General features: G+C 37.2%; 1 pseudogene; it reads left to right on the top strand.

Moving 5' to 3' along the window:
- The first annotated feature begins 1,110 nt into the window (after positions 1-1,110).
- On the top strand, positions 1,111-1,355 carry LOC122737072 (annotated as a pseudogene).
- Positions 1,356-24,175: the final 22,820 nt, after the last annotated feature.

Raw genomic sequence — 24,175 nt, forward strand, 5'->3', positions numbered from 1 at the left:
AAAGTCACTAAACAATGTATATCGTTTGACTCAGTGACACTGCTAATAGGCTTATACCCCAAAGAGAGCAAAGAAACAGGTGAAAGACCTATATATACAAAAAAATATTTATAGCATTTCTTTTTGAAGTAGCAACAACAATGAAAAAAAACACTAGAAACTAAGGGCACATCCATAATTTGGGAATGGCTGAAAAAAATATATGAATATAATGGAATGTCACTATGTCATAATCCATGGTAAAAGGAATGATTTTAGAGAAACCTAGTAATACTTATATGAACTGGTGCATACTGAAGTGAACAGAATCATAAAATGATGTATACAAGGGACAGCTAGGTGGCGCAGTGGATAGAACACCAGCCCTGGATTCAGGAGGACCTAAAATCAAGTACAGCCTCAGACACTTAACACTTACTAGCTGTGTGACCCTGGGCAAGTCACTTAACCCTAATTGCCTCACCAAAATAAATAAAATAAAATAAAATGATGTATACAAAAACAATAACATTGTAAAGACAAAGAACTTTGAAAAACTTAAGAACTCTGATGAATGAAATGGCCCATGGCTTCAAAGAATAGATTGATAAAACATGCTACCCACCTCCTGACAAAAAGATGATGGAATAAAGTTGCTGAATGAGACAGGAATGAGATTAAAGGTGGAAAGGAACGAAAAGAAATGCTTGTTAATTTAAAAAAAAAATAAATCCATTAAAAATCATGACTTTGCTACTCAAAAATTTTTCATGTATCACATATGTGTGTATGTATGTGCGTACATATATATACACACACATATGCACATATATACATATACATATATATACACACACACACCTCATTAATGCACACTGATTAGAGGAAGACTATTCTGTATGGATTGGGAGAAGGGAATTCATGACTAAGGGTGCATATTTGGAATCATTTACTCATATTCTTTGATTTCTGTTAGCTTCTCTTTCATTGGTCCGAAAAGAGTCATCACTGGCGTGCGTCCCGCAGCGCCGCCCAGGTTCCTGCTCCTCCTCCTTCTCCTCCGCAGTGACATTGGGCTCTGAGACGCCAGCGAAGCAGCGACCTCGTCCTCCGAGTCCTGCAGCCGCAGCCATGCTTAGCATGATCCTCAACCAGGCCAAGAAGCACCCGAGCTCGATCCCCCTGTTCGTGTTCATTGGAGCTGGGGGCACCGGGGCGACTCTGTCATGCGCCTGGCGCTCTTCAATCCCGATGCCAGTTGGGACAGAAAGAATAACCCAGAGCTTTGGAACAAAATGAATCCCATTGATCAGTACAAGTTCTACTCAGTAAATATGGATTATGACAAACTGAAGAAAGAAGGCCCAGAATTCTAAGTGAAAAGAGTGTTGTTTCCCAGATGCTGAGAATGAAGGTCTTCAAAAAAGTCATCCGCACAGTGCTCCACAAGATTAGGAAATACTAGATTTTCCCCTCATGTTGCATGAAATCATGTTGAGTTTAACATACAAATAAAGACGTGAAACTTGGGGGGGAAAAAGTCATCTCTGAGTCTTAAGGTTATTGTAAAAGATGAGTAATTTCCCATCCCTCTATCATTTTTTATCCATTCCCCACAACTCATTATTCACCTTCCCAAGTGCCTTTTTGGGATATATTAGAAACATTTTCATAAATAATAGGTTTCCCAAAAAGTATAAGGAAATCTAACAGTTATCAGCATAGATATACTAACAGCCACTTTTCTCACTGTGTTATAAAAACTCCTCTGTGAAGTCCTTTGATATTTCATTGTGAAATGGAGGTCACCCTGGATCCTTAAAGACTGTGCCAAGCAAAATGCATGATCTGGCAGCTCTTAACCAAGCTGTAAAGACTTTCTGTGTAGACCTGGCCACAGACTCTGTGCCCATCAGCCAACTACCAGCCTGTCTAAGTGAAGAGAACCTCACAACCAGAGGGTCAAACTTCATGTCATGAATTTTTTTGGTTATGGCATCTCATGAAACATTGTGATCTGTGTTGGTGGGGGAGGACTGATGAAATCACAAATTCTCTCTCTCTCTCCCCCCCCTCCAATTTGCAAAGTAATTATATACACACACACACACACACACACACACACACACACAAAGTACATTATATCTATATATTATATATACAAAGCACATTATATATATAATATGCTATATGTGAGCTCCACAATAATTCCTATGCATTATATACAAGTATTATTATCCCAACTTTACATGTGAGAAAACTGAGTGTGAGAGGTTAAGTGACTTGCCCAGGCTCACACAGGTAAGAAATCACAGTTCTTTTAAAGCAGTGATTCTCACAGCTTGATGGTTTACAGAGGTTTACAGTTTATGGAAGTTTACAGACCTCTGGGGTCTCTGAGACTTTCTCAGGGGGTCAAAACTATTTTCATAATAATATTAAGATGTTATTTGCTTTTTAAAAATTCTCATTTGTTTATTGATACTGATTCAGATTCTACATTGCAACTAATCTTTAAGAAACTACTACTTGTGGAGTTTGGGCATAGTATCAAAGAATACCCATAATCATTTAAAAAGACTATTAAAATAATCCTGCCTTTTCCAGTTATATATCTATAGTGGCAGATCTTTGTATACTTCAACCTAAATAACATATTGCAACAGAGTGAATGCAGAAAGAGATGGGAGAGTCCAGTTGACTTTTATTAATCCAGTCAGTAAAGAAATTTGCAAAAAACTATAAAACAATGTCAGTCTTTTCATGAATATTTTTGTTTTAGAAATGTAGTTATTTTTCATAAAATGTTAACAATAGATTTATTATTGTTGTTTTAAATGAAGTAATAAATATTTTAAAATATTATAAATTTAAATGTCAAATGCAGTAAATACCAGTAGCTCTAACCCACATAAACAAAAGCTCTTTGGGGGACTTCAATAATTTCTAAGAATGTAAAAGGATACTAAGACAACAAAATTTGAGAACTGCTGTTTTAAAGGACTAAATGGGTTTTAAAAACCTATACAATCTAAGGCCCTATGCTACATTTCTCTGTACGTGCAGTTGTCAATGCCTTTTAAGCAATGCTATGGATCCAGTGTTTAGCCAACACAATTATTAGCTTCCTCTCTCAATTTACTAGTTATTTAGCAGAAATATAGAGATAGCTTTTAAGAATTGCAAAGCTCTTACAAACATCTCATTTAAGTCTCACAAAAAAAAAAAAACCGTGAGATGGGCATTATGATTGCCATTATTGCCATTTTATAGGTAAGGAAATTGGAACTCAGATAAATGGTAGTTTGTTCAGGAAAAAAGTATCAGAGACAGGATCTGAATCTCAAGTGTCTCCTGTATCAGTCAGTCCAGCACTCTATCACGGGACACTAAAGGAAAACCAAAGATATGTATAGTTATTTTCATTAATGCAGAATACAAAGATTTGACTAATATAGTATGGCCATATTTTAGCAGAAAATAACAGATACTTGTATATTGGGGCATCAGAAAGTGTGCTGGGTTTGGAGTCAGGGAAAATAGCACACATTAGAAGCACATTAGTTTGGTCACACAAAAACGTTTTTTACAAAACACCATGGTCCTTGAAGTTTTAGGAATAGGTTCTAAAAGACCAAGCCTTTTGGGGACCAGTTAACCACCCCATTAATTGTGTAAAGGGCACTCTGAGCAAACCACCATCTATCTGAGTTCCAATTTCCTCACCTGCAAAATGGGAATAACGGCAACCATAATGCCCATCTCACATCTGTTCTCTGGTACTATGCTTGTATTATTTATTCATTTATTTTAACATTCTTTTTAAAAAGAAATGTGAGGGCAGCTAGGTGGTGCAGTGGATAAAGCACTGGCCCTGGATTCAGGAGGACCTGAATTCAAATCTGGTTTCAGACACTTGACACTCACTAGCTGTGTCACCCTGGGCAAGTTACTTAACCCTCATTGCCCTGAAGAAAGAAAGAAAGAAAGAAAGAAAGAAAGAAAGAAAGAAAGAAAGAAAGAAAGAAAGAAAGAAAGAAAGAAAGAAAGGAAGGAAGGAAGGAAGGAAGGAAGGAAGGAAGGAAGGAAGGAAGAAAGAAAGAAAGAAAGAAAGAAAGAAAGAAAGAAAGAAAGAAAGAAAGAAAGAAAGAAAGAAAGAAAGAAAGAAAGAAAAATTCGAGTATTAAATTTTCTCATTCTCTTCAGCCTCTTCCCCACCCACGGAGAAGGCACACAATGTGATAGCAATTGTACATGTGAAGTCATGAAAAACATTTCTGTATTAGCCATGTCACCAAAAAAGCAAGCAAAATAAAGTGAGAAAATTATACTTCAATTTTCACTAAGAGTTCATCAGTTCTTTTTCTAGAGATGGATAGTATTTTTCATCATGAGTCCTTTAGAATTGTCTTGGATCATTGTCTGGATCAGAGTAGCTAGTCTTTCACAGGTGATCATCTTTACAATATTGCTACTACTGTGTATAATAATATCCTGGTTTTGCTCACTTCACTTTGCATCAGTTCATAGAAGTCTTCCCATTTTTTTAAAACATTCCTCTCATCATTTCTGATAGCACAAGAGTATTTCATCACAATTATATACCATAACTTGTTCAGCTGTTTCCCAAATGATGGGTATCCCTTTCATTTCCAATTATTCGCCACCATAAAAAGAGCTGCTATTTTTGTATATATAGGTCCTTTTCCATTAAAAAAAATCGTGGGATGTAAACCTATTAGTAGTGGTATTTCTGGGTCAAAGAGAATGCACAGGGCCAGCTAGGTGGCACAGTGGATAGAGCACCGGCCCCGGAGTCAGGAGTACCTGAGTTCAAATTTGGCCTCAGACACTTAACACTTACTAACTGTGTGACCCTGGGCAAGTCACTTAACCCCAATTGCCTCATTAAAAAAAAAGAGAGAGAGAGAGAGAATGCACAGTTTTATAGTCCTTTGGGCATAGTTCTAAATTGATTTCCAGAATGGTTGGATCTGTTCACAATTCTACCAACAGTGCATTAGTGTCCTTGTTTTCCCACATTCCCTCCAGCAGTTGTTGTTTCTGATAGATATGAAGCGATACCTCAGAGTTGTTTTAATTTGCATTTCTCTAATCAATGATGATTTGGAACTTTTTTCATATGACTACAGATTTGATTTCTTCTGAAAATTTCCTGTTAATATCCCTTAGTCATTTATCAATTGGGGAATAACTTGTTTTTATAAATTTGATTCAGTTTTCTATATGTTTGAGAAATGAGGCCTTTATCAGAGAAACTTGCTATAAAAACTTTTGATATTACTTCATTACCTATGGTACCTTTTAGCAAAAATGTAGTTTCCCTGATTATCTCTTTTAACTAGGTCTAATTTTGGTTTTGTTTTGTCTGAAATGATTGCTACCCCAGCTATTTTTTTTTACTTCAACTGAAGTAATAATAGATTTTTCTCTTGTATCTATTTCAAATGTGTCTCTTGTAAACAATATATTGTTGGATTTTGTTTTCTAATCCATTCTACTATCTGCTTCCATTTTATGTGTGAGTTCAATCATTTACATTCACTGTTATGATTAGTAACTGTGTACTTCACTCCATACTATTTTCTTCTGTTTATCCATATCTGTCTGTCTGTCTGTCTCTCTCTCCCTGGGAGAGATAACATGTACATACATGTACAAGTACATATTGCATAAATACCAAATAATACAAGGTACTTAGGAAGCAAGAAGATCAGGAAAGGCTTTATGATAGAAAATAGTATTGGGGCTGAAACCTGAAGGAACTGAAGCATTCTATGAACAATAGATGAGGAAGAAATTAAATCTAGGCATAGGGAACAGCCCACTTAGTCCTGGCTGAACATGGTGAGGGAGGGCAAGAAGAAGACAAAATCTGTTTGAAAGCTTTCACTGTGCTTAACTCTGTTTTACCTTTAGGAATTTTTAATTGATGAACTAATCTTTTGCAAAAGATGTAGATAATGAGAGGGTAAAATTAAAGACAGCCTACTCCTAAATGAATAGTCAGCAAAAATGTTACTTTCTTTCTGAAATTACTTCTCCAGGGAAGCAAGGAAATTGCCATTATCCAAAGCATGTAAAACTGATATAAAGAAATCTCAGAAAGCCTTTGGCCAAATTATTGAATATTTCTTTCATGAAGCTTTTAATTCCACATTTTCTTTTCTTCTTTTTTAAGCATCATCTCATTGACTGTTATTTCCAAGATGGCTGCCCAGCCAGTAGCCTAGTTATGACAGGGAGAGTTAATGGGATTGCCAGGAGAAGAATCAATCTATGTTCTGTGCTTTATGTGATGTAGAAATATGAGGCTATTAATGAAAGACAGCATCACTTAAATCTAAAGCACATATTTATTTTTGATGATGTAGTATGGTACTTGGCTTAGAAATAGTTCTAGAAGCTCACCTAAATTTAAGTTTTCTCAAATATATTTTCAAGAAAACTAAATAAAGAACAAAAAAACTAAAAAGTTATTGGACAAGTGTAGTCAAGGGAAATAATTTGAAATAGAAAACTTGACCAGTTTTACTGGGATTAAAATATTGCTTTATTGTTAAAAATAATTTAATTGATGTGGTTATTCCTCTATTGATGCCAATCACAATTTCTCCATACCTTAATAGATGGTTTCATGAATTTTGAGGGGCCAGAGAAATTCATCCCCTGGTAACCAACCTTCTACTTAGAAGCCTCTCCAAACATATCCACACTGGTTCTCAGAAACAAGCACAGGGTCCATTTTTGGACCCTACGTAACCCTTTTCAACTCTTTAGGATCTAGTTCACATTCCACTGCTATGGTCTTTGAAGAATAAGATATTCAATGATTTCCACGACTCAGGAGAAATCAGAGAAGGGTGTAAATGGAGTTATTCTTTACTAAGTTCTACAATGTCTATCAACTAGGTTTACCACTTAATTGAAGAAAAAGAAGGAATGAGAAGAATGGAGTACACAATTAAAACCATATTATAGGAAAAGCAAATGAAAGAATGAAAATGAATGACAAAGAATTCTGATAAGTACTTGGAGGGGGATGCCCCCAGAATAATTATGACATATTTTGCATTTAAATTAATTAATATAAATATGAATTGTTACTAAGCAAGATTAGTTAGTTGCATTGAAGTTCATTGTTAATCTTTTAATAAGGATAGAATAGATACTGGACCTGTGATTTCATCATTTTAGAAAACTTCAGGATAAGGAAACTCCCTATACCAATAGCTTGGTACCTTCTTTACAAGTTAGTGTAATAGCTAACATGTATATAATGCTTTAAATTTTGCAAACTGCTTTATAGATATTATCTCCTTTTGTCCTAACAGCAACTCTAGAATGGAAGTGTTAATGTTATCCCCATGTATTACAGATGAGGAAACTGAGGCAGACAGCAGGTAAGTGCCCAGGTCACCCAGTAGAAATGCTAATGAAGATTTGGTATACAATGATCTCAACCAAAAAATTGCCCAAGTATTGCTGGTGACAGCATATCTCCACACAGTTAACCTCTTTTTGACTAAACTTTTGGGTAAAGTAACCAGATAGTCTGGATTGGCCAGGACTATACAAAGTTTCACCTTCTGATGCAGGGTGGTTGGTTGACTCGGATTCCATTGTAGATCACAGTCTCTTGGTATTTGCCCCAAATCACCCACCATCAGACATCTCTTCCTAGAATAACAATAACTCATGACATAGAGTGCTTTATATATGAAGAACATTTTCTTCACAAGATTCTTATGGGAGGGGGAATAATATAAATATTATACCCCTATTTCATAGATGGGGAAACTGAAACTGAGAAATAAAGTGACTTGTTCATAAGCACTTGACAATGAAGTATTGGCTGGGACTTGAACCTAGGTCTCTTAGCTTTACATTTTAGTACTCTTTTCATTCCACATGTTGGAAGATGGCTAGAAGAACATTAGAGAGGCAGGACAGGAAAATGATTTATTAAAACATGATGCTTACACTTAGGATTTCATTTCCTTTGGAGTTTCAGGCAGGGCCCACTGAGATGAGTGGTTCACTGATGTTTGCCTATGGCTTATGTTCCTCCAGGGAGATTTCATATCCCTTTGAATATCCTCTTCCACCTGATGCTCTCTCTGAAATTCCACCAGGTATTTTTACAGAGAGAGAAAGATATGGACTGGACCAGTGATTTCATTGAAGTAGGGAACTCCCTCTATAGTTGCGGGTGGATACCTTCTCTGTACCTTGCAGTCTCAAGAGTTATCCAGAGCACTTGAAATCAGTTAGTCAGTCAATAAACATTTGCTAAGTTCCTATTATGTGCTGGGTGCTGTGGTAAGTGCTGGGGAATACAAAGAGAGGTAGAAGTCAGACCTCCTATTTGAAGAATACACATTCATGTTGGGGAAGCCAATGTGTAAACAACTATATGCAAAAAAACTATATACAATATAAATTGAGAAAAAAACCCAAAACGAAAAGTAATTAGAGAATATATAAAATATGTGCAAATCCAAAACACTCTTTAAAAAATTATGACAGACTACAACTCTTTACCAAAATATAAGTAAAAAAAATGACTCTTTGGGGCAGCTAGGTGGTGCAGTGGATAGAGCACTGGCCCTGGATTCAGGAGGACCTGAGTTCAAATCCAGCCTCAGACACTTGACACTTACTAGCTGTGTGACCCTGGGCAAGTCACTTAACCCCAACTGCCACACACACACACACACACACACACATAAATTGAAAAGGGAAATCAACAGAGAGAAAGCACTAGAAATATGAGATTGGGAAAGGCTTCCCATAGGAGATGCTATTTTAACTGGGATTTGAAGGAACCCAGGAGGGCCAGGAGATGGATATGAGGAAAGAGAGCATTCCAGGCATGGGGAACAACAAGAGATAATGATTTGTCCCTGAGGTCACATAGCCAGTATGTTACAGAAGAAAGAGATGGACCCAAACCTTACTGTCTTCAATACTAACTTTCTATTCACCATGCTCTGGGGAAGAACATTGTTAATAGTTTTTTATATAGTTTCAATATAAAGTACAATTGATATGAAACTAGAAGGTGGATGACAGAAAAAGGAACCAAAAGATCTTGTTAGACTTGAAAATGGGTCAAATGTAGTAAGAGGAAATTGGACAATAATTATAAAAATAGCCAATATTTACATAATGCTAAGGTTTGCAAAGCTTTTACAAATATTGTCTCTTTTGATTCATACAACAAACATGTGAGGTAAGTGCTATTATTATCTCCATTTTACAGATAAGGAAACTGAAGAAAACAGGTAAAGTGACTTGTCTAAGGTCACAAAATTAGTAAGTATCTATGGCCAGATTTGAACTTAGATGTTCCTGACTCCAAGTCCAGGGCTTTGTATATATTGTGCCACATAGCTGCCAAATGAATGTAAATTGCTACATTTGAATGAAGAAAAAACACAAATTTACAAGTAAAAGATAAGAAAAGTGTGGTAGACAACATTTCTTGTGAAAAAGATCTGGGGGTTTTCATGGAATGCAAGCTCAATTGGAGTTAGTACAGTGATAAGTCAATCTTAAAAAGCTGATTTTACCTAGGCTGCATTAAGAGAAACATTGTTTTCTAGAAAGAAGAAGAAGAAGAAGAAGAAGAAGAAGAAGAAGAAGAAGAAGAAGAAGAAGAAGAGGAGGAAGAAGAAGGTTATAGTTGTACTATACTCAACCTTGGTCAGACTATGCTGAAATACTGTGTTAAATTTTGGGTGCCACATTTTAGGAAAAGCATGGATAAACTGGACTGACCAGAGAAAGACAACCAGGATGGGCCTCTAGAGCATACCAGATGAGGACCAAATGAAGGATCTAGGGATAAATACATTGGAATTAATCCAAAGTGCATTTCTCAGGACTTTCACATCAAGCCCCAGAAACCTCTTCATCATGAAGGATCACTTCAGCCCTGGAATTCAAACTTCAGAAGAACCCTGTAACCCTCAGCCCCTCCTCTGATTGGATGGCTCCTCTTAGAATCTCCATTTAATGAGGGTGCCCATTTCCCATGAATCCTCCGGATTTCTCCATCATGCCCTGATCCTGTTATCACCACCCCCTACACATTTTCTTTTATGTTTCTTTTATATGCTGTCTTCTCCTATTTGACTGTAAGCTCCTTGAGGGCAAGGACAAAAGAAACATAGTTCTTTTTGTTTACAATTGCTTAGCACAGTCCCTGGCACATAGTAAGCACTTAATAAATGTTTGTTGTCTAATTATTGACTGACTGGTTAGAGAAGTGAAGACTAAGAGTCATGACAATTATCTTCAAGTGTCTGATTCACCTGAAAGAGGGACTAAATTTGTCACCAAAGGGCAAAATGTGCAACAATGGGCAGCAGCTCAGAAAGATGTTAGCTTAATAGAAAGGGAAACTTCCTAACAATTAAACAGCCCAAAGAAGAGGCTGACTCAGGAAGTGGTCAATTTCCTGTCATAACCAAGCAGAAGCTGAATGACTAATTGCCAATGATATTGTAGATTCACCCTTTTATGTGTCATGGACATTAACATCTGGTAAAGCCTATGGACCCCTTTTCAGAAATGTGTAAAATAAAAAACAAAGTATACAAAGGAAGGATATTTTACTGAAATACCATTATTTAAATACATATATTTAAAAACCCAAGTTCATGGACTGGGCCCAGCCTAAGAACCATTACTGTACGGAGAATTTCTATTCAGCCATAGGCTGCTGTGGATGAACTCAGATTCTGTGATTCTGATATGGAGAAAGAAAGCCAGGATGAACGCATAGATCACCTTAAGTGGGGAAAGCATCATACAATGGGGAAGTTGGAGGCCATAAAGACACATCATCTACTCACAATTCTGCCCAAGCCCAGCCCTGGTTTGAAATTTGGGCTCCAAGTACTTTTGGAGAAGCACAGCTTTTACTCATTAGTGCCTCTGGATATGTTCAGAAAGTTTAGGATATTGTCCAAGGATAAAGAGCTAGTAAATGATAGAAACAGGATTTGAATTCAAATCCCCTGATTTCCAGTCCAATGTTATTTCCACAATACCTAAACCTTCACTTACTTTACAGATGAAGAAAATGTGATTGAAGAAGTTAAGTAACTTGATTAAAGTCACCTATTAAGTGGCAGAGCTGACTGCCAATATTTTGGTAATTTAGGATCCAGTAATCCAACACACTTTGTTTTATAAATTAAGAAACTGGAGCCCAGGAAGTTGAAGTGATTTGCCCTAAAGTCACAGAGGCAGGAAGAACCAGAAGCTGGGATTGAAACCAGATAGTCTAACTCCAAATCATGTACTCTTTTCACTATGCCAGACCATATTCTTTTTTAAAATTTAATTCCATTTTTGTTACATTTTACATTACAAACTGTCTTTCTCCCTCCTTCCTCATCCTTCACTAGGGAAGGCTACCATTTGACACAGAGTTATAAACACATATAAATCCATACTGTGCATTCTCCTACTTATCAGTTCTCTGGAGGTGGATAGCATCTTCCTTCATAGGTCCTTTGTAGTAGATTTGAGTATTTAATACTCGGAATAACTTAGTTGTTCACATTTATTCTTTGAACAATATTGCTGTTGCTGTATATAACATATATAAATAGGTTTTGCTCATTTCATTTTTCATTATTTCATGCAAGTCTTGCCATGTTTTTCTAAAATGAACGAATAGACTATCTTTTGGGGGGAGTGGGGTTTCAAGTATTTTTTTTTGCGGGCCAATGAAGGTTAAGTGACTTGCCCAAGGTTACACAGCTAGTGTGAAGTGTTTGAGGCCAGATTTGAACTCAGGTCCTCCTGAATACAGGACTGGTGCTTTACCCACTGTGCCACCTACCTGCCCCAGACTATCTTCTTAATAGCAAATCATTTACTTAGGCAATGTGAGATTGCAAATGGCTCTTAAAAGATGAGGAAGAAAAAGAAAAAAAATGAGAAGTACCATTAAAATGTAAGATTGTTAACGGCAGATCTCTAGTTGTTGGGGTTTTTTCCTATTTCCTTTGGCTACTACATGTATAGTAACTGCTTCCTTTTCACATAATAAGCATGAGGAGGCAGCAAGGTGGCACAGTGGATAGAGTACTCAGTTTGGAGTCAAGAAAACCTAAATTCAAATCTAGCCTCAGAAACTTCCTAGCTGTGTGACCTTGGGCAAGTCACTTGCCATGTTTGCCACTGGAGAAAGAAATGGCAAAGCACTCCAGTATCTTTGCCAAGAAAACACCACGGACATATGTCCATGGAGTCATGAAGAGTTGGATATGACTGAAATGACTGAACAACAGCAACAACCAAGAAGGACTAGTTTTCAGGTAATGCATCGGTCAATCTGCTGTAATGGCTCTGGAGAAGGCAGCCTGAATAACATTTATTTCCATTGCTTAGAAGAACCAGTTTAAGGTTACAATGTCTATTGACATTTTTACAACTGGTATTTTTATTGTATTTGAAGACTTACCAACAATCAGCCATTCAACAAGCATTATAAACATACTGTACACCAGGTGTTATGCTAAGTTCCTAAGATACAAAGACAAAAAAAAAATTTAAACAGTTCCTGCACTCAAGGTTGTTGCAACCAGCTTTTAGTATCAAGAGGACAAATCCCTTCCCTCCAGTTCAACTGGTATCCAAATGCTCCTGTTTTCTGGGAATTTCCATTTATACAATTAAAACTCACAGCCCCAACTGCCAAGTGCCAGTTTTTCACAAACATCACTTTGGCTTCATATTGCCCATCTGTCTTTTATTTTCCCTTACACTGTTGCCCTTGGATTTTATATCTGACTCAATTTCACCTGTAAATCAGCACACAGTAAGATCGGCCTCCATTAGGGAATTGACTATAGGTCCACACATGGTGGTGAAAATTAATATAATTCTTATCTTATAATGTTTACTCATTTCATGAAAAGGTAAAATTTGTTACATAAAAGAATAATGAAAATAGCTTATTTATATTTTTCTGTGATTTGTGTATCAGTTGGGACTGTCTGGTCCGGATTTTCATCCGAGAGACAAAGCTAACTCAAGAAGACATATGAATAGTAATGGCTTGCACGTTCACCCAGAAAAAGATCTTAATATATTTTAATTCGATTCCTTTCTAGCTTTTGTCTAGATAGTCTCGATTCCTTTGGAAGAACCAAATTAACAAGGCATGGAACATGGACCAGTTTATTATACCCTATAAAAAGTCCCCAAACAGATTTTTACCCAAACCAGAGCATCAAGATGACTTTTCATTTCGGTGAATCCCATCTTTTACAGATATTTATACAGTCATTGCATATTTAATGTACTATCCAGATGTTGAAGTTCCCATGAAGAAAAAGATCTCAAGGTTTCTAGAGAGGCAAGTAACCCACCCCTATGATGAAACTTCCCCAGGGACCAATTCAGTTGCTCCAGATTTGGAATCCCATTCTGACGCTGAAGCTACTGACCCCCTCCAAGTTAGAAAAGAATTTAGATTTACTAGAGAGTTTCTCTCTCTTTCCCAGACATGTATAGTACATGACTCACAATGCCATTGAAAGTTACCTCCAGATTTTCTTCTGCACACTGTTAGTCTGTACTTTGTTTTACCTTGATTTGTTCCAAAATTTTACCCCCTGTGATTCATGTGAGAAAACATCATTTCCTCACATAAAGCAATAACATTACAGATACATATGACTAACAAAGTAAAAGGAAGGAAAAGAGAGAAAAAGAGATTGATCAACGCATTAACAAAGGCTAAGGGGGGCACTCCCCTTTTAGCAGGTAGACATTACAAACAGAGAAAAACTAAAGGAAGCACTCCCCTTTAGTAAGTGGACATTATAAACAGTGCATACAATGGGGAGGAGGAAAACAGGAAAATGTCCATTTAAGTCTTTGGATGTCTTTTCCCAGATGACTCTTGGGATGTCTTCTGGGTATAGTTGTGGAATGTCTTTCAGGTGTGGATGTGTGGATGCTGATGATCAAGTAACAAGTTTCAGCTGTAGAGTTTTGGATGTGATTTTAAAGCCCCTCAGGTGTTTCTGATACTGGTAATCATCTGGGAAAGTTTCCTACAAAATTGAGCTTAACACAACTTTAAATAGGTTTGCCAATAACCAAACCAAACAATGAGAGTTCTCAAAAACATGTCTAAGTAAATTCATAATTTTAGTTGTTACACATGAAATATATAATAAAAACAAAAAATTGAAACATACTCTAAAACTTAATATTACTACACTCCCCCCCTGTGGAGAATAAATTGAGAAAACAATTGTGATATTAATTTAGAAAACAATTTTTATCTTTGTTTCATCACTTTTTGTATCATCTGCCTAATTATTCTCATGCCATTATGAGAAATTAAAGAATCTAATATAATTGGTAGCAGATGTCAAGGCCAAATGCAACATTGTATTCATCATGACACCTGAGATTATTATGGGGTTTACCATTAAAAGAACAGATAAATGACTGAGTCAGGCTTAATCAGATGCATAGGATTGAGGTTCCCATGACATCAGGCATATAGGAGGGAGAATTGAAGTCAAGTGTTGAATGAGATAGCATAGCCTGGCCACCCGGTGCCATGTGGGGGAAAAATTAAACCAACAAAATCCAACCTTGACTCTTGCCAATAGCCATTTTTTTGGCCTTTCCCAAGGTAGTGCAGTACCTGGACTGCGTGCATGTCTCCCCTTTATGTGACAGTTCAATGTCTGCTCTTGTATGTATTCCTCTTGTGATTGACTGGTATCCTGGCCAACTGGCATCTGGTAACTCAGTGTCTTCTCAATTTATTCTCCACTAATGGAATACTATTGTGCTATAAGAAATGATGAGATTTCAGGAAAACCTGGAGAGACTTAAGTGGATTGATGCTGAGTGAAGTGAACAGAACCAGGAGAATATTGTAAACTGTAACAATAATATTGTGTGATCAACTGTGATAGACATAGTTCTTCTCAGCAATACAATGATCCAAGATAATTCCAAAGGGCTCATGATAGAAAATGTTCTCCTAGGGGCAGCTGGGTGTCGCAGTGGATAGAGCACCGGCCCTGTAGTCAGGAGTACCTGAGTTCAAATCTGGCCTCAGACACTTAACACTTACTAGCTGTGTGACCCTGGGCAAGTCACTTAACCCCAATTGCCTCACTAAAAAAAAGAAAGAAAGAAAATATTCTCCACATCCAGAAAAAAAAAAACAACTGTGTAATCTGAATGCAAATTGAACCATACTATTTTCACTTTTGCTTTTGTTTTTTCCTTTTTGAAGTTTTTCTCTTTTGTTCTGATTCTTCTTTCACAACATGACTAATGCAGAAATATGTTTAATATGATTGTGCATATATAACCTATATCAGATTGCTTTCTATCTTGGGGAGGGGAAAGGAAAGTGATGGAGGGAAAAATATTTGGAACTAAAAATCTATAAAAACAAATGTTGAAAACTATCTTTACATGTAACTAGAACATAATAAAATACTTTTATGATTAAAAAACAACCAAAAAAGAGGACAAGATCATATAAATTAGCCTGGGGTTCAAAGAGACTCAAGAAAATGTTAGAAACCCTGGGTAAGAACAAAGAGTGGTCTTAGCCATCCAGCAGCTGGTTGATGGTAATTCTGTCTTATGAAGACAGCAAGATCTCTGATATTTTTGCTTATATCCTATATAATGCTTAATGTTATAAAATTCTTCTCTATTCATTATTGTCAGATTCTCACAACTCCTATAAATTATGTAATGAAAGTATTTTGCTTATGAGGAAATGGAGGCTTAGAGAAGTTAAGGGACATATACCCTAATAAGCATCAGTCTACTATTTAACTGTTCATAAAGAAAGCATAGAAATGGAAATGGATAGTTTTAATCTTAGAATTTTACTTCTGCTGCAGCTTTTAGAGGCTTTTTTGGTTTGGTTTTGTTTTTGTTTTTTTGTGGGGCAATGAAGGTCAAATGACTTGCCCAGAGTCCCACAGCTACTAAGTGTCAAATGTCTGAGGCTGGATTTAAACTCAGGTGCTCCGGAATACAGGGCCCATGCTTTATTCACTGCGCCACCTAGCTGCCCCTTTAGAGGCTTTTTCTATTTGTTTAGTATTACAGTCTGCTCAAAAAGGAATCAAACCCATGAGTATTCATAACATGACTTTGTCCCAAGGGTATGTATAGTCTGGGAAAACATTAACTTCCTTGTTTCTGCTTTTCTGCATCTCCCAAGAGCCCCAGCAGTTCAGAGGAGAGGGGAAAAGTGAGATCAATGTTGGAGTTTTTATCCCCATAATGAACTTCTCTCAGAGTGGGTACTAATCCATTATATTTTAGAAGGGATTGGAAAAGGGATGGTGACTATTATTTAGAACAGATTTGCAGTTGAGTCCCAGTGGCAGTCAGGGTGTCTGGAAGAAAGAAAGGGTTTCAAAACTCCATAAAGCCAAGTTGGGTCTCATGCAAAAACTAGGTAATTATCAGCTCTTTCCCAGCCAGAGATTAGCTAGCATCAGGCTGGAGGAGAGCTTTGCCCCTTTTCTCACCTTGTCCTTGAGGAATAGCCAGAACCTCTCTTCCCCACTCAGCTCCCCACTACTCACATGAGCACTAGGAGTGGTGGGAGGCAGGGGGAGGGAAATCCCTGGTACAGACCATCTGAGGGAAGAATCAATCAACAAGCATTTATTAAATGCTTACTGTGTGCTAAGCCCTGGGGATATGAAGACAAAATTGAAAAAGTCTCTATTCAAGGAGCTTATATTCTGGTTTTTGGGGTTTTATTAGTGAGGCAGTTGGGGTTAAGTGACTTGCCCAGGGTCACACAGCTAGTAATTGTTAAGTGTCTGAGGCTGGATTTGAACTCAGGTCCTCCTGACTCCAGGGCTGGTGCTCTATCCACTGCACCACCTAGCTGCTCCAAGGAGCTTATATTCTAATGATGAAAACAGCATGTACAGAAAGAAGTATAGACAAAAAATATGCAAAATGAATATGAAGCAATTTTAAAGGAGCAGAACTAACATTTGGGGGTGGGGGTGATAAATTAGAAAAAGCCTCATGCCGATATGGAACTTGAGCTAAGCCTTGAAAGAAACCATGTCCTAGAATTTCCTTCTTTTTGCTCCTTCCCTCTGAATTGTGAGGACCCTTGGAACATCCTGTAAAGGCAGAGACTACAAAGCAAAAATTCTCCCATAGGTACACCAACATAAACTGTTATTGCTAACAATCAATGAATGAGATTAAATATATGTCAATGCAGGTGTTCTCTTAAGTCCCCATTAATATATACCATAGAAATAGCATCTGAATCAAAACCAGGGGTGACTTGAGCAGTCATTTCTGAGAAAAATGAGGTAGCCAATGGCTATAATACCTAGTCAGGTCATTTGTTGTGGCGGTGGTGATGATTATTATAATCGTATTGAGTACAACTCTCCATTCTTCCCTTCACGTTTTACCACCAAGAGATATAAACAATTGTGGTGAGGCTTGTGACGTATTCAAAGAGATGTGTCTGCTCCGATTATAGGAGGTTGTTTTGATGACGCAGATGAAATGCATCAGCTCCTCTTCCAGTGGATCACACGCTGTGGCTAACAGCCAACTGCAAAAGAAATGCCTCCTGGCCTTTCCAGAATGTTAGCTTCCTCCTTTAGTCCCATAAGGATTCCAGACAGATAACCACGTGAAGTCACGCCCATTTATGTATTTTACAAAAGGAGAAATTGCATACAAGCTTTCTGGGCTGGCTTTATACTAAGTATCTGAGAGAGAAAAAAAACACTTTAGAAACCAGAACAAGAGAAATTCCCACAGGGAAATACAAATGAGAATTCACATGAAAAAAGATATTTCACACACAATGGGACTTGCTTAAATTATAGAAACATGCAAAAGATTTGGACAGAGACTTTGCTACTTAGGTATTTTTTAGAAAATCAGTTAGGAGACTGATTAAATATTAATATAAATATGTATAGGTCTGTATATATGTATATGTGTATATATATAACATATACACACACACATATATATACACACACACATATATATACACACACATATATATAACATACACACAATGCATATATGTAAGACCCTTGGAGGAATTCGTAAGATTGTTTGTTATACCTGTGTATAATAATAGTTTATCCCTTTCCTGAGAAAATATTCTACATTCTATCTTAAACCTGTGACAAGTGAAGTATGTTCATCAAATTTTTTAAGCTGAGAAAAATAATTGATCCTTAAGCATAATTTCTATTTTGTTCATTTTCTTTACCTCCAGGAGTCAGATGTTTGACAACTTTAATACTTCCTCATAGAACTTGAGCCAAGGATGACACACAGTCACAATGCACAGTCATGCTGCACAATGCACTCAGGCCATGCAAGGTACAATGTAGAGTAATGGATTGGGATGTGTGTGTGGGTGTGAGTGAAGCATGGTATAAAAGGCAAGAGCACTAGATTTGGAGTTAGAGGTCCTAAGATCAGGTTCAATCTTAAGATTTATATATTATATGACCTGGGGTAAGTGACATTACCTCTCTAAGACTCAATAAAATGGGGATAATGATATTTGTACTAATTTGTTTGTTTGTTTTTCAGGGCAATGGGGTTAAGTGACTTGCCCAGGGTCACACAACTAGTAAGTGTCAAGTGTCTGAGGCTAGATTTGAACTCAGGTACTCCTGAATCCAAGGTCAGTGCTTTATCCACTGTGCCACCTAGCTGCCCCTGTACTAATTTGCATACCACAGCTGGGGTGTCTAAGTGATATCATGGATAGAGTGCAGGGCCTGGAGTCAGGAAGACTACTCTTCATAAATTCAAATCCAGCCTCAGACACTTACTAGCTATATGACCCCAGGCAACTCACTTATCTGTTTGCCTCAGTTTCTTTATCTGTAAAATGAGCTGCGGAAGAAAATGGCAAGCCATTCTAGTATCTTTGACAAGAAGACCCCAAATGGGGTCACAAAGTATCAGACATGACTGAAATTACTAAACAGCATCATAAAGGGCTCTTCTGAGGATCAAATCAGATCATGTATTCAAAATACTTTGAAAACCTTAAACTTCAAGCAACATATAAATAACATTTATACCTTTAATTCACCTGAATCGTTCTAATTATCCCAGTAGAGAATCTGGCCATAGAATTAACAGCAGTTCTACACAGGTCACATAATTAAAAAGCAGTGTGGGGGCAGCTAGGTGGCTCATGGGGCAGCAATGTGGCACAGTGGATAAAGCACTGGCCTTGGATTCAGGAGGACCTGAGTTCAAATCCAGCCTCAGACACTTGACACTAGCTGTGTGACCCTGGGCAAGTCACTTAACCCTCATTGCCCCGCAAAGAAAAAGAAAAAAAAAAGCAGTGTGGTAAGCACTCACATGGTATAGTAGAAAATCATCTGGATTTGAAGTCAGAAGTCCTAAGTTTGAATTCCAGGTCTGCCATCTGTGACATAATTGCTGTTCAGTCATTTCATTCGTGTATGACATGTGAGACTTGCTCAGTATAACTCAGCTAGTAAGTGTCTGAGGCCAGATTTTAACTCAGGTCTTCCTGACTCCAGGCCTCATGCTCTATCTACTGTACCACTGCCCTTTGTGATGTTAGGCAAGTCATTTAACCAAAATGTGGTTCACTTTCTCTATCCACAAAAAGAAAAAAAAAGATTATGTTTAACTAGATGACCTCTAAGATCCCTTCCAGCTTTAAATTTATAAACATGATTATGTTTTCTCAAGTCCACCAAATCTACAGATTTTTAGTCAAGTCAAACTTAGGGACCTAGGTGACTTCTTCAGAATTAAACAAGTCAGCTGCAAACTACAGTTATCCCTTCCACATTGTGGGAGTTAGGGGTGCAGCACCTCCACAATCTGGAAAATCCTTGTAAAAAATTTTGGCCATCCCTTCGTACCAGAGAAGTCTGAATTATTATGGTATTAAAAGATAAACATGTTGATATTATACACATTCGATTTTACTCATCACAAGGGTTATCATAAAGATCAAATAAGAGGATACATATGTATATATATATATATATACATATGGATATACACATATATACATATATTTTTATTGTATGTACATATATTTTATACATTTGTGCATTTCTAAACTTTTTCTGTATCATCTGCTGGTCTTTTCATGTCATCTGCAGCTTCCATAAAACTCCCCCAGAATTCCTATTTAATTTCTTACATTGACCCATGATATACTGAAACCACAATAAGAAAAATCATGACATGGGAGGGATAACTGTAGTGTCACTAGATAGATTATATAAATAAGAGGTAGATAGCACTTCATTTATTTAGCACTTACTATGTTCCTGGCAATATGCTGAGTTTGAGGAATATAAAAGCAAGCAAAAAGAAAAGCAATCCCTGCTCTCAGGGAGCTTACTTTCTAATAAGGAAGATAAAGAAAGAAGATGAAATATCAGGAGGGAGCTGAAAATCAGGAGGAGGAGAAGATTCTCTCTCTCTCTCTCTCTCTCTCTCTCTCTCTCTCTCTCTCTCTCTCTCTCTCTCTCTCTCTCTCTCAATTCATGAGAGCAGCCAGAAAAGGAGTGAGAATGTAGAGCCTGGGATCTTCTTTAAACGGGAGCTCTGGAAACTCACAAGTTGGAGGACAGAGCCACTGGGACAGAGGCATCTTTCAGAGGGAAAAGGTCACTATTCTTAAGTATTTTATTTATTTTTTAACTGTACACACATAACTTGAGTCAAACTAAATGGATTGAGCAGAAAGAGTCTCCTCTGCTCTAGGCAACATGCTATAGTGAGAAATGACTTGTACTTGAAGGCAGAAGGCCTGGATTTGAGTCCCAGAAAGCTGTGTGTCCTCAGACAAGTCACTTAGAATCTCTGAGCCAATCTCACATTGTTGTAAGGAAAACACTTTATAGGTGATCAAATGAGTTAGTTATACTCTTAGAGGAGAATGCATTCATCAGCAAGCATTGTTGTAAGCATCTAAATTGTTCAAGGCACTGGAGATGCAAAAACAAAAACTTAGTGGTATTTCCCCTGAATGATACATTCCATCATGGGAGACATGTGTATACATATATACATACTTATATATGAGTCCATACATGCATGGTGGGATTTAAGCCTACATCTGCTGACTTCAATTCCAGTGGATTTTTATTATGCCACATGAGTACTCACCATACTGTTGTTTAGTTATATGACCTGTGTTGAACTGTTGCTATTTCTGTGTTTGGGTCCCTCTACTGTTTATATACTCTGCATATACACACATATGTGCCCATACATGTATATACATCAACAAACATTTATTGAGCACCCAGTATGTGCCAAACATTGTGCATACAATATAATGAATATAAATATCCATATGCATCTATGTATACCTACACATATGTGTGTAGGTATACATACATACATACATACATGGTAATTTTGACAGGGAAGACACTAGCAAACTTGAAGAATGGGTGTCCATAGCTTGTCGGTACCTTACTTCCAGTTAGGTCTCTCTCTTTGTTCTACTCACATTTCTATGGGAAATCTTGGCATTTTGAGGACTAGAATGTTGCATAGGAGCCATTCTAATAGACCTTTCACAGGGCCCTTAAAGGAAAAAAGGAATCCTTGCTATGTTGTGTGTGTTCAGAAAAGCTGGTACAAGCCTGACATTTCAAAAGTTCATTATTATTTGGTATTATTATTGTTGTTATCTTTATTGTTATTATTATTATTAAATGTTGGCTATCACAGGAATAATCATCTATATAACATCAAAAAGCTGAATTCCAGAGCCTCAGAACCTGGGAAATTTCATTTAGTAATGTCAAGATGTCTAAATCCTTTATTCTCCTTCAGTGGCGGAAAATCAATTTCCCCACAGCTTAAGAAAGGTATTATCATTTGGACTGAATAAGAACAATGCTAACATGCCTTGGTTGATGTATCCAGAATACCCAGAATTTCTTTGTCAGAGCTTCTCACTAAGCTCTCACCTGCTTTTCTGTCTTGAAGGGTTGGCTTCAGCTGAGCACACCCGATAAGCTGGCAGTGCATGGTTCACTCACCCAGAAACCTTCTCTGTATTGTATGAGAGCTGGATACCTTGTCCTCTTCCTTCAAAATATTGTCTTCTTGATGTAGGCAAGATTGCTTTGGAGCCTGGAAGAAAATACCATTTTCCTAGCTTGCTGTGGGACCTAGAGGCAAGAAAGACCAGAGTTTGAATCTTGTCTCAGCTGTGTGACCTTGGACAAGTCTCTCTAGGCTTCAGGCTACTCATGTGTGAAAAAAGGAATAACAATTACATCTACCTAATAGGGCATAAGAAATAATGGCCTTTTTGTCAACACCCAAAGGCCCCAACCAGAAGAGATTGATTTAGATTGATTGAATTAAGTGACACTAACTTAGAGTGATTGACTTTGCTGATTAACTCACTTAAAGTTAATTAAATTGAAAACACACCTGGCCAGCCCTCAAGAAGGTATTGTTCTCAGATGCTGAGGACTTTGAACTCGACAACAAGACCATCCTCAAGTCCAGTGAACCAATGGATTTGGGTGACACTAACCAATCAGCTTGAAGCAGTGTGTAAAGATGGCCTCTTCAGGGGGAGGCAGGAAGTGCTGTTGCCTCTCTCAGTTCAGATCCCTGACAGGCTGTTGGTGGATGAAGTGGAGGATGCTAGGTTAAATAGGTCTCTTCCTGGCTTTCTGACCCAGGTGTTCTCTTTTTCACTAATAAATGCTTAATGCCAAACTTGGTGCTAAAGCTTCTAATTTATAAGTAAACCCTAGCTAGTTTTCCCTACAATTGGGACTGGAACAAGGCAACTACACATTAGATTTTACTCATCACAAGAGTTATCATAAAGATCAAATGAAAGGATACATGTATGTGTGTGTATATATATATATATATATATATATATATATATGGATATACACATATATCCATATATTTTAATTGTATATATAGATATATCTGTGTATATATTTGTAAGTGATAAAGTGAGCTAGTAATATTCTTTTTTTTAGTGAGGCAATTGGGGTTAAGTGACTTGCCCAGGGTCACACAGCTAGTCAGTGTTAAGTGTCTGAGGCTGGATTTGAACTCAGGTACTCCTGACTCCAGGGCCAGTGCTCTATCCACTGCATCACCTAGCTGCCCCGCTAGTAATATTCTTAAAGGAGACTCAATCCATCAGCAAACATTGTTGTAAGCATCTAATATGTGACAAAAATGAAATGGTACTTTCCCTATCTGATATATTCTATGAGTGGAGTCATATGTATACATACATATTTATATGCATTCATACATACATACATACATACATGCTGTTTATTTATGTATATATAAAAACATTTTCAGGTTTGCAGAATTTATACGTGTATGTATATGTGTTTATAGATATATAGGTATATGCTTTGCAAACCTATTATGTGTATGTGTATATATACACATCTATATGCTCAGCAAACCTTAAAATACTATCTAAGTATTAGCTATCATTAGTTACTTTGGGATTAACATGGTTTCACTGGTCAAAAAAAAGGACTCCACAGGATTCAAGGTATGTCTGACCCAATCTGGGGACTTTTAGAATTTGTCAATTCTCCTCTCAAATTCAGTTGGACCCAGCAATTGATCAAAAGGAATTGGTGTGACATTGGACACACACGAAAAGGCAGATCCCAATTCCTGCCTCATCCCAAGCTGATTAGATGAACATTTCTCAACCTTTTTCTTACTCCATTTGTCTAAAAAATAAACAACCATTAGACAGGAGACTCCAGCATGCTGCTTGCTTTTAGCCCTGGAAATCCCTGGTAGAACATTTTACTATCAAAACACACAATCAACAGAATGACTGAAATTGATATCTGTTTTTGCCTCATTAATTCTTTTGAAGGTGAAACAATATGGAATTTAAAGGATTAAGGGGACAAAGGCAAAGAGGAAACGATAGGTATTCAATCTCTCCAGTGAAAATTATTACATTTATTTTCCTTTCCATTTGAAAACTGCCTTGAGGAGCCTGTGAGCTCCTCCCACAAGACTGAGGTCTGGAACGTAGTGAAATTCACCTTCTCTTCCCCACCACCCCCATCCCTTTGAACACTTACTGATTTTAAGT

This window comes from Dromiciops gliroides, chromosome 1 (assembly GCF_019393635.1).
Source record: "Dromiciops gliroides isolate mDroGli1 chromosome 1, mDroGli1.pri, whole genome shotgun sequence".
Taxonomy (NCBI): Eukaryota; Metazoa; Chordata; class Mammalia; order Microbiotheria; family Microbiotheriidae; genus Dromiciops; species Dromiciops gliroides.